Here is a 12,267-nt window from a genome sequence, read left to right on the forward strand (position 1 = left end):
AGGGACGACGATGGTCGGGGGAAAAGCGGTGAGGTGGCTGGGTGGTGGTTGTACGGTGGGGGTAGGGTAGAAGGGTGGTTGCTGGTGTAGGCATGGTGGTGTAATGCTGGCTAAGGAAAGGGAATGGAAAAGGCTAGGGGGGTGAGGAATCAACTTAGAGGGATTTGGGAGAATGAAGGGGGTAAAGGGGAATGGAAAAGTGGCCTAACAAACAACAACGAAGGGAATGATTCCCGTTAATTCCCATTCCCTTTGTTGAATACCCCCAACCAAACGGCCCCTAAGGGGGTGTTTGGTATGGAGTTAGTATAGGAAATGGAATGGAAATAAATTAGGAGGGGAAAGGGTAACAACTAGTGTTAGCCTTACTAGTTGTTTGGTACATCAAAGGAAACGGAAATAATTATCACCATTTTGTTTCCTCTTGTTTGGTATAACAAATGGAAATGAAAAAGAAGAAAAAATAATACAATATTGTCTATGCTACATATTTTATGGTTAAAAAAATAACCTAGATAAAAAATATTGTCTATGCTACATATTTTACGGTTAAAAAAACAAAAAATATATATATATATAAAGCAAAGTTAATTGGCACTCATTAATTATCCAAACATTGACTAATAATATGTCCATCATCATATGAATAATTCGACCACATAACTTGTATTGCTCAAGTTGAAAATGTTCAACAAAAAAAAGACATGGCAGCAACTAAATGCTACTTCTTCTTATGAAGATCAATTGCATATAATTTTTTCATATTAAATGGTGCTTGATAGAAGATGCGAAGCTTATGTTCTTTCGCCATGAGAATAGTAGCAACCTCTAAAGCTTTGGATGGAGAAATTCCATCTAACTTCATCACCTCGTCCAATATCTTGGTCACCTTTTCATCCATCCTTTGCTCCCTTTCTTCCGCTTTAGACCCTGCACTAGCCATAGTCCCGAGATTAACATTGATATTTTCAAATATCTTCCCAAAATTGTTGGAAATATCATGGAGGGAGGCCACCAAATCATCATCATCATTCCTACACAAACTCTTCAAATTTACCTTGTTCTTTCCTTTCACCTTAGTCTCCTTCGCCTTTATAGAGCGTATTCTGGATTGAGTAGTAGAATCACTTGCGGAAGAATGAATTGTAGAAGCCTTCACTTTTTCCATTTTTGAAGGAGTTATATGATCATCTTCTATCTTCATGGGGCGTTTTTCGGATTGACTTGTAGAAGAATAAGTGTCCGAATGAGTAGAATTCACATCATCTTCTTCATCACTCTCGACATTGAATGGTTGCTTATCAATCTCTTGATCCATTTCTTCAATAGCATCAACAAACGACTCACTTGCATCTCCGGTAGCTTTGTGTTTTGCGTATATCTCCGCAAGAGTTTCATAGTGAATGAATGGAACTCCAAACAACCCTTTAGCTTTCTTATGAGTCTGCCATATAAGAGAATGCAACAAGTCAAAACATGAAAATGAAAACTGAACCCGGCAACTGATAAAATTTCAGGCTTTTACATGACAAATCCAAATGTCAGTATCAACAGATCAATCCTTTTCATGTTTGTACACTATATTAACAATAAAATAGGTTCCATAAGGCTTAAGATAAGACAAACCTAGTATCATAGCATGAGACATTCACAAAGCTAAAGTACAAGAATCTAACTAGCATTGCTTACCTGATGACTGAACATAGAATCCATGTAACTATTAGTGGATCACATCATGCAGTCCCTAATATTTGTCAGTGTAGTACATATGAACTCATGTCATATTAACTGTCCAACAGCAGTTCTACAGATTGGCCTTTAATAGCATTACAATCTTCAGAAGGAGAAAAAAAATGAACAAAGAGGAATGAAATAGCAGTTCATACCTTCACCTATTCATCGTACGCGGCCTTGTCTACTTGCAATAATTTCTTTTCAGAATCCCACCCAACTTATTCATCACTTCCAACTTTTTCATGTAACCATTCTTAAACCCATTCTCACACTTCCACTTCGGATCGCAACTCAACTCATGCATATATCTTATTAGAACCAAATCTTCTTCATACGTCCAATACCTTTTATTTTTACCTCTTCCTCTATTGCTAGCCTCCATTCTAAACAAATTGTAGATTAGAAGGTAGATTAGAAATGAACATAACATAAGGTAAATTAGAAATGAACATAACATAAGGCAGATTAGAAATACCATAAGCAGATTAGAAATAAACAGAACAGAAGGCAGATTAGAAGTGAATTAAACAAAAGGCAGATTAGAAATGAACATAACAAAAGGCAGAATCAAAGTGGCAGTGGCTTCAATATGAACAAAAACAGAAAATACACCTATATATATAATGTATTCGAAGGGAAAAAAAACATACATTTTTTTGCTATTGACCATGTCTACCTCTCGCCCTCCAATCATTAAACATATCTTGGAGTAATTTGTTTCTAAAATTGGTCCAATGATCCGAAGTAGCAACACTTGTAATAAATTCCCTTTCATCATTGGACTCACTTTCGAAATCACCATCGGATTCATTCAATTCATCTTCGTTTATATCATCTGTAGGCATGAATTTTCTAATTAGATTATGCAATAAGCAACAAGCCATCACGATACGTCCATGAGTTCTTATAGGGAAAAATGAAGGACATCTAAGAATACTCCATCTTCCTTTAAGTAGGCCAAAACATCTCTCAATCACATTTCGCGCCCTAGCATGTTTCATGTTATAGAACTCCTCGGTACTTTCGGGTTGTTGATCCGTCCATTCTTTTAAATGGTATCTTTAACCTCTATATGGAGTAAGAAAACCCTCACAATTCGTATATCTCACATCAACCAAATAATAATTACCTTCAAAGTTGTTAAAGAAAAGGATTACTACCTACCAAAACTAACAAAACTTATACACTCACAAAAGAATGAGCTTCACTTACCTCGAGGTACCCTAAAACCGTTTGGTCTAGAGAGAGCATTGCGAAGTACACGTATATCATGGGCCGAAACTTCCAACCAGGAAGAACATAAATAAATTGCAAATTGGGTGCACAAACACCCAATACATTCATAGCAATTGTTCCTTTTCTTGTTCTATACTTTGGTCATTCTTGTGAAGGCACATTTACATTAATGTAAGTCCCATCTAATGCCCCTAAACAATTCTACAAAAATAAGAATAAATATTACTTACAAACAATCAAAAATAAGAAAATCCTAGCAAAATTTAGGGGCTTAGAAAAGACCAATACCTTGAAAAATTTTCACCTTTCATCTTCACAATCATCCAATATTGGTGTGGGATTGTAAAGTAATACTTCGTGTAATTTGAGAAAAGCCCTTAGACAAAAGTGAAATTGTCGGCTCACGGTTTCTCCACTTCTAATGAAACATTGTCCAATAAACCTATTCTTCTTATAGTGAGCCAACGTGTATAAAAACATGGCTACGATCTCTTGAAACGAAATGTTTTTTGTTCCACTCAAACCCCCAATGTCTCTAAGCATCTCACAAATAATATTGAAAGTTCTTCTATAAATGCGAAGCTCACTCTTGCATTTCACATCACTCTCTCTATAAAGCCCTCTCAAAACTAACATTCGTAGCAACTTTTTGTTTCTTTTTCTTTCTTTCAGTTGAACACCCTTTATTTTAACAACACACATCATATGCCACGTCCAATACATCATCAAAACAATTATAACCATTGAAATAAATCGCAATTAAACCCGATAAAAAGTAAAACAACAGCAATCAACAAAGAATGCTCCACCAATCACGCATATTAGCAAATACAACATTGTAATTATATCAATATCTAGTTAATAAACAAAGAATGCTCCACTAACCACACAGATTAGCAAATACAACATTGTAATTATATCTAAATCAGAGTCATTGATATTGTCGAGCGAGTATAGCAATAATCAACAATTATAGCAATAATACAATAAGAGCACAACATATGAAAATAGACTTTCTAAACACAAATAGGTACAGTATATATATCTTGATAACTCTGCAGTCACCAATGGTCTAATGCAAAATTCCATAAAACATAGAAAGTACTAGAAAGGTTCTTTAAATACAAAATTCATGGTTCATTGTCTTCTTTTTCTATTCATTAACTCTATCAATAGGACACCTCAATGTACATATTATGATTTCCATAGCCATCAGTGTCAAAAAGAAAACACCAATGAAATTTACCCACATGTGGATAAATTTAAAATATTTCAATACATAACAGTATTTTTTTATGCCATATTTCATGATTTCTTTCTATATTTCTGATTTCCATCAATAGTACATCACTTGACAAGTTGACAGGGAATAACATAAACCCTCACAAGTCACAAGAGCATTTCAACATTGTGGAAAATGCACCTAGAACAAGCAGATGAATAAGCATGCACATTACATTTCTGTAAAAGACTTGTGTTTCCAACTCTAAAGATCATATCGTCTTATCCACTATCACCCCCATCCTTCAGGTAGATGATAGCTACTCAAGAATTGTCTAACCATCATGTATCACCAGAAATTTCCAAATTATAAGGTTCTTCATAATCCTAACCGTATGAGCGAAATTAGTAGTCAAGAATTCATAAGCTAAAGCTAACTGGTTAAATAATCTGGGTAAGTAATCGGACAATAGCAGAGTATTTTGATTCAAAATATGGGTAAGTAATCTAGTCATGTTGCTCTTATAAGCAAATAAACCAAAATCATAGAAAAAATTTGGGGGAAACACATTATAACCAGCAATTATAGGCAAAAATAGCAATATAAACCATTAAATTCAGCAGGAAATCAACAAACGAGAAAAGAAAATGTCAACAAACAAGCAAGTCACTGATGTTATGAAATCGAACTGATGTTGTGAAATCGAAATTGATATCAACGAACAACCCTAGAAATTGATATCATATTAACCCTAGAAATCCATGAATTTCAAGATATAAAATTAAAATACAAACAATCATACTAAAAAAAACTTACAAATTAAAAAAACTTACAAATTTGAGGTAGAAGATTGTAAAAATGGAGCAAAATCTAAACAATAGCAGTTTTCTTATACGAATTCTCAAGATAATTGTCGAACGAATTTGGGAATTCTCATGAAAAATGTAGAACGAGAGGAGAGATGAGAGAGGAGAGAGAATAGTTTGTCTTTTTGTGTTAAAGACAATTAACATTAATCGTTTCCCCAAGATTTACCTAGGAAAAAAGGGTGGAAACGGTTACCACATGGTAACAGATTTTGTTTCTTTACCCTTGAACCAAACACATTGTAAGGGAAACGGTAAGCCGATTCCGTTTCCACCCATACCAAAAAACCATACCAAACACCCCCTAAATGTTTACAAATTCCTTTTAAGTTACCACCTGATCCTCGGTCAGTCGGTGAAGGGCGACTCGGTAGTACGGAAGACCCCTCGCCGCATGCGCAAGTGTCAGTCTAGGGACCACCCACCTAATACCAAAAACTATTTCAGTTTGTCAACTACCAAAATAAAATCGTATGAAGTCTACAGTAATGACAGCTGTAACAAACCTGCAACCGTACGCCTCGTCAGATGTAGGGAGCGGTGGAGCATCGTACGACTGGTTTTGGTCGTCCTGGTCCTGCTACCGCAGACGATGTACAACAGGACTACTTGGTGTGCCTACATGGATATGCTCCCAAGCCCATAACTGTAATACAAAAATACAAAACTAGGTTAAGTATAAACTAGGTAAGTAATTGCCAAACTAGATTGTTGATAATTAGGTGGGTTACCTGAAGCACAATCAAAGGACCTCCAATCTCGCCCGAACCACGGTGGGATGCTCTACACAGCTGGTGATACAACGACGCCAAACAAGCACTACCCCAGTTGTAGCCACGGATATGATCCCCGTTGTGGTCTAACAGCTGTAGGTAAATAAGCTGCAGATGGCTACCGCTCTTGTTGCCGAACAACACGCCCAAGATGAGCAGGAACAGGTATGCTCGAGCGTGTCTCTGAACCGTGGCGTCATCAACGTCCGCAGGTAGCGCACGGAAAGTCTCGCGTATCCAGCCGGTCCTCAACCCGGAACCTGACTGAACCCCGAGAACCCGAGCTACCAAACCAGGGGGATCAACTAACGCGGGTCCTGTCACATCACACCCGTGTATAGGAAGGTGCGTGAGTATCGCCAAGTCCCGCAATGTAACGGTCGCCTCCCCAACAGGTAGATGGAAGGAGTGCGTCTCTTGTCTCCATCTCTCCACAAACGTAGTGACAAGCGCTCTATCGATCTCTTTGAACGCCATCCGATGAATACCGCCCAAGCCAGCCAACTCGACGTATGCAATAACGCGTTGATCGACAACCCAGTCGCCATAAACCTGGTGGTATAGTGCCTGCAAACTAGCATCCTCGCCGGTTCAAGCTGATAAAAAACCATACGAACGTAATTAATATCAGATAGTATATCAATTTAAGATGCATAAGTACATGAACTGACGAATGAAATATTACCGACTAGTCCCATATGTCAACGCTCCGATGTGTGCCCTGTCGTGTCAGGACAGAAGGGTCAACAGGTTCGGGTGTCCTATCTTATCCGTCCATTTAATCTGTTGATTAACAACGTTATACACCAATTATCAACACATTACTAGATCATTAATTAAACTTGAGCGGGACGAGTTAAATGCAACGACGAAAACTTTCAAATGACAACATTCAAAATAGAAATGATCCAAATGTTACAAATGTTACAAACGTTACAAAATCAGATACACAATAAATCTACTATTCAACTACATCAAATTACAGATACAAAATTAGGTCCCGGTCGGTCTAGACAGACACGTTGTCTGGTTGTGACCCTGCTGGTGACAGCGGCTGCATTTACTCGGGGGCCGGTGAGTCTCATCCATTTCATTGCGTATGCGCTTTGACTTAGGCCGACGTACCATGCTGCTCCCGAAATGAGTTTAAGGTCGACGTACTGTGTCCAGGTCGTCTCACTGGGGATAGGCCAAAACTGCGGTGCATAGGTGTTCGTATAGGCCTCCGATTGTAGCACAGGGTCCACCGACAACCGCTTTGATAGTGAATACGTCGCGCAGACTGCTAGAACATGAGAACATGGGAGATGGAATATCTTTGGTTTGTTGCATGTACACGTTCTCAACTGAAAGTTAACAGTATGTTTATGGCCTCCTTTTCTACCGAGTCTCTCTCCCCTTTCTGTTGTAACTTAGTAAATATGTAATCGGCGGTTATACGCATCCAATCTATGATATCTGGCTTTTGCGGTGTTCTTCTCCAGAATGGCAGTGACCTTGAGGGGGTATGCAAGTCCCTGCTCAGACCTAGCCTCAGAAGACTCCCTTCTTAAAGTGAAATACCTGTTAACTCAGTGGAAAGTTAACTCGACAAGGGACATGATTGGTAGAAACCGAGCTCCCTTCAACACATTGTTAAATGTTTCAGAGAAGTTTGTAGTACATTGATAAGAGGCGAATAGCTAGGTCGTTGGACTAACTACCCTCTACCAAACAATATTTATATACCTAAACCTACACTAGACAAGTCTAATGGTAAGTAAAGGGTCGATCCGCAGAGACGGCTAAATTATCATCACACTACCACCAACTAAGCTAGGTCAAGAAGATATGGGGAGTAGATTAAAATAAAGAGGAAAACTAACTAACTAAGGAAAGAGAAACTAAGAGGTAAAATCACTAGGGAAGGGGAATCAAGGCAATCAATGTGACAAGCACAAGCATAGCAATGAACATGGACATTCTCAATAACTTGCAAGGGGCAAATCTTAATCATCTAGGTCTCTCCCGAGCACGCTACACAATCAAGCACCCAATCCCGGTCGAGGCTCGTGATCAACTCAAGGGGTTCACTTCTACCTAAATAGCTCTTTCCCAAGAAACTAAATAGGATAGCAATTAGATCATGCATTCAACCGGCCAAAGCAAAAGCAAGCATTAAACACACCTCAATGAGCACAACCAAATCACCAAGAAATATACATACAAACCAATATACAAGCACTAATCAAACGCAAGCAAACAATCATCATTAATCTAATTGGTCAAGTCGATAATATGGAGCCTAACAACCTAGGTCACTCACGCGCACACTAGGCCATTAAACTCTCAACCCCGCCTATGAGGTCGTGGTCAACTAAACAATGAAATACTTCTATCAAGCTAGCTCACTCCCGCACAACTAACACAATAGCAATTAAATCATGACATCAATTGGCTAGAAAACACCAAGCATTAAGACCTTCATTTTTAGTTCAATACATCAACAATTCCAATTAGCTCATCAATAAAGTGTTCATCTTGCTCATTAATCCCAAATTAAACCCTAACCCTAGCTAAGAAAATTACTCTAACATAACTAAACTAGCAAAATCAAAGACATTAACACAAACTAAACTAACAAGAACAACAAACATTAACCAACAAAGAGGAACAAGAGAGAGACTAAGAATAAAACCCAACAAGAAGAACAAATTATCAAAACTACTATACTAATCAAGCAATAACTAAACAAAGCAAGAATTAAAGAAAGCAATAAATGAGATAGAGTTTAGAATGCTCATTAGATTTATGAAGAGTAATCCAAAACAATGTCACTATGCATCTTCATCTTCTTCAATCCTCCATTAAAGCTTCCAACTTTCACTCTCTAAACTACTCTTAAACTAAATTATAAAACAAAGTTTAAAACTAAATCTAAGCCCTAATCTAAGTGGTGAAATGATGGAGAAAGAAAAGGGGTTTAATCCCCTCAAAGAGGAGAGAAGACCCCAAAAACTCCCCCCCTAGGAAGTCTAAGAAGTACTCTATTTATATTACAAGAAGAGAAAGAAAGAAATCCAAAAATTAAGCTCGTAAAAGACCCAGAACCTCGCGCCTGCGGCGGGCATGGCTGCGCCCGCGGTACCCAGAGCCGCGCCCGCGGAAAAGCATCTCCAGAAAATTGCAAAGTTGGGGAAAACAGAGGGCCGCGCCCGCGGCAGAAATAGCCGCGCCCGCGGAGCCTGGCAGCATCTTGCAGATTCAAACGGCCATAACTTCTGTTCTAGGAAGCCTATTGGGGTGTGAGACCTACCGTTGGAAAGCTCTTCAAGTCTAGTTTCTAACGCAATTTAAATCGCCTCAATCCAATGTGTAGATCAAAAGATATGGCTGAAAGAGTGAACAAGACTCGGTTTAAGGCCTTCTACGAGCTTCAAGCTTTCTTGTCTCAAGCTTCTTAGCTTCTTTCTTAGCTTCAAGATTCTTCTATTGAACTTTCTTGCCTTTTCTCGGGTCATAAGCATCGAATAAAGCGTCAAGCACCTACACAAATAGACCAAGAGAGAAAAGAGTGAAAGAACACATAGAAAAACTTGCAAATCAAGCTAGAAACCGAGCAAAAAAGCATATTATTCACAACTAAGGCCTAAAACCATAAACTAGGAAAAATATAACTAATACAAGACTAAAAGGAATAGAAATAACAAAGAAACACCGAAATGAACCTAAAACTAAGGGAGAAAAACGCCCTAATATGTGTCATAAATGACACTTATCATACATATCCCATATCTGCGACCAGCTTCATGGAAGAGAGACCACATAGGAAACAGGACTTGAACAATACACTCCATGGCCTTGGTACATGCATCACCGATGAAACACATATCAGCTTGAAGTTTTCTTTCTTGCCTTTAGTACGCAACAGCCTTGAACATATCTCTCATGTTGTTGCTTCACACGTGAGTCTTCAAGTTAGAAGCTATGTTACACAAAATTTGTGATAGGCTCGCGGCTTGGTGAAACCAACATTAGGATCATTCATTGCTGCAATGATCCCAGGATGTCGATCAGATATAACACAGAGGCCATCTCGTTGCGTGACATGAACCCGAATGCAGCCTAGAAACCAAGACCAGATGGAAGTGTTTTCCCCTTCAAACAACGAAAATGCTAGCGGAAATACTTGGAAGCTTGCATCCACACTTGTAGCAACCAACATTGTTCCTCTATACTTCCCGTACACAAGTGCGTCCCGTCGATACAGATAACAGGCATACAATGTTTAAAACCGTTGATACAAGGACCGAAGGCCCAAAACACTCGTTCAAAGACTTCCAAGTTGCTGTAGTATACACTATCCACCATAGCTTTGTGTTTCCATACGACAACGGTTCTCGGGTTTGACTGTTGCAGTGCTTGCATGAAGTGCGGAAGTCTACCGTAAGAACTTTCCCAATCCCCAAATATTTCAGCTATAGCTTTCTCCTTGGCATACCATGCTCTTCGATACGGAACATCGAAATGAAATTGCTTGGAGATGAGTTCCTGTATGAATTCAAATTTCAAGGACGGATCTTTCTGCACAAAGGACTTCACATACTCTGATATTATGGACGAATCCAAGTGTGGGTGATCAGTAGATAGTACTTCAGTGACACAGTTCTCCCGGTGCGGGCCTTTGTACGTGACTAGGGTAAAGCCACGCGAGTGCTCACTTGATTTGGTACCACGTAGCATCCAACCACATTTCTTCTTGCACCGCAAATGAAGGACACTCTCATTCGATGTCACTGTGGTGTAGAATTGATTCCTCTATATAGAATACATCTTCACCATTTCTTGAAGCATTTTCTTACTTTCAAAATATATCCCCTTCTCAAATTCTCCCCCGGGAACAAACGATGATTGGCTACCCGATTCGGCCTAATACTAATCAACTTCATAGTTCTCTTTTACCAGACTGAACCAAGGTACGAGAGTTCTAACCAGGGGCTCGCCAACTTCCATGTGTGCAAGTTCAACATCCATGTTCTGAAGTCCATCTTCATCCTCTCCGCTCTCGGCCTCATCATTTGTATACACATCGTACACAGACAATTCGTTATTCACAATAGTTTCATTAAGATTTGGCACAAGTTGAGACGGCGATGCTTGAACATCATCTTTCATAGGCAAATAACTATGCAATTGCATCGGTGAAGGTGTGACGGTGTTTGATGTTGGAGGCCCAGGTTGGCCGGGCATTGCCACATATATATGCCCCCCATGTACAGGCGAAGCTATATGATCACTAAACGACATGTGAAATTGATCGTCGTGCAACATTTAACTGAAAGATCCCATCCCATATTTAGTTGATGGAATGTCGTGTGAGGGCACTTGGAAGGGCTCTGTGTTGTAACCGGAAATATATGTAGATTGTTGTTCTGGCGGAGTACTTTGTTGGGTACATATAGGCACCATTTCTACATATATCTCAGTGGAAACACCCTTCATTGCAACAACGCTCCTTAAAACTTTCAAATGCTTATTCGTAGAAACTGGTAACACTTGAACCCCATTGCCAGTCTCAAACCTCATTTTAATGTTTAGTTCACCATTCCTTGGGTTTGAACTAATACTACTATAAACCTCGTTCATCAAATCATTGAAATTCATGTTCGGTTCAAGTGTTAGTGGTTCCATATTTCCTCCACTATGCTCGACACGGGGTCCATCAAACAGAATTTCACCTCCCCACCGGCATAACAAAACTACATTTTGTGCAGCCATATTCTACATAACCAAAACACATTTTAGGATAATCGAAATCTAGAGCGAGGTAAAAAAGGTTGCCCACAAACTAAGCATTAACTCCATTTATAAACTCTTAGTTTAGGTTGCAATGCAAAACGATTACTAACAAACTAATATTATAAACATTACACTAATATGAATTGATAGATAAATTATCAATAATGAAATAAGAGTCTTCTCACCAATAATCTATAATTATCAACAATTATATTTCACATATTACCATTAATAATTTCAACAATTTCACATATATGTACCACATTACCATTAACAATTTCAACAATTTCATGAACAATTTCATCAACAATGTACCACATTACCATCAATAATTATCAACAATTTACCACATTTTCATTAATAATTAGCAACAATTTGATACAATTTACATTAATTAACCACAATTAAGAGCAATTATCAACATTACACTAATTTGAATTTAGGGTTTACCACAAAATTGAGTGAGAGAGTGAGAGAAAGAGGGGCAGCAGCAACAGCGACTGGCGGCAGCGGCAGCGTCGAGCCCGGTGGTCGAGTGTGAAAGTGTATGGGTCTTCTACGTTAGTGAGAGAGAGTGAGAGTGAGAATTTGAGGGATGAGTGAAGTGAAAATGCAGCAGCCTGCGAAACCGGTTGCGAACATAATTACCCAAGAAACG

This window comes from Chenopodium quinoa, unplaced genomic scaffold (assembly GCF_001683475.1).
Source record: "Chenopodium quinoa cultivar QQ74 unplaced genomic scaffold, ASM168347v1, whole genome shotgun sequence".
Taxonomy (NCBI): domain Eukaryota; kingdom Viridiplantae; phylum Streptophyta; class Magnoliopsida; order Caryophyllales; family Amaranthaceae; genus Chenopodium; species Chenopodium quinoa.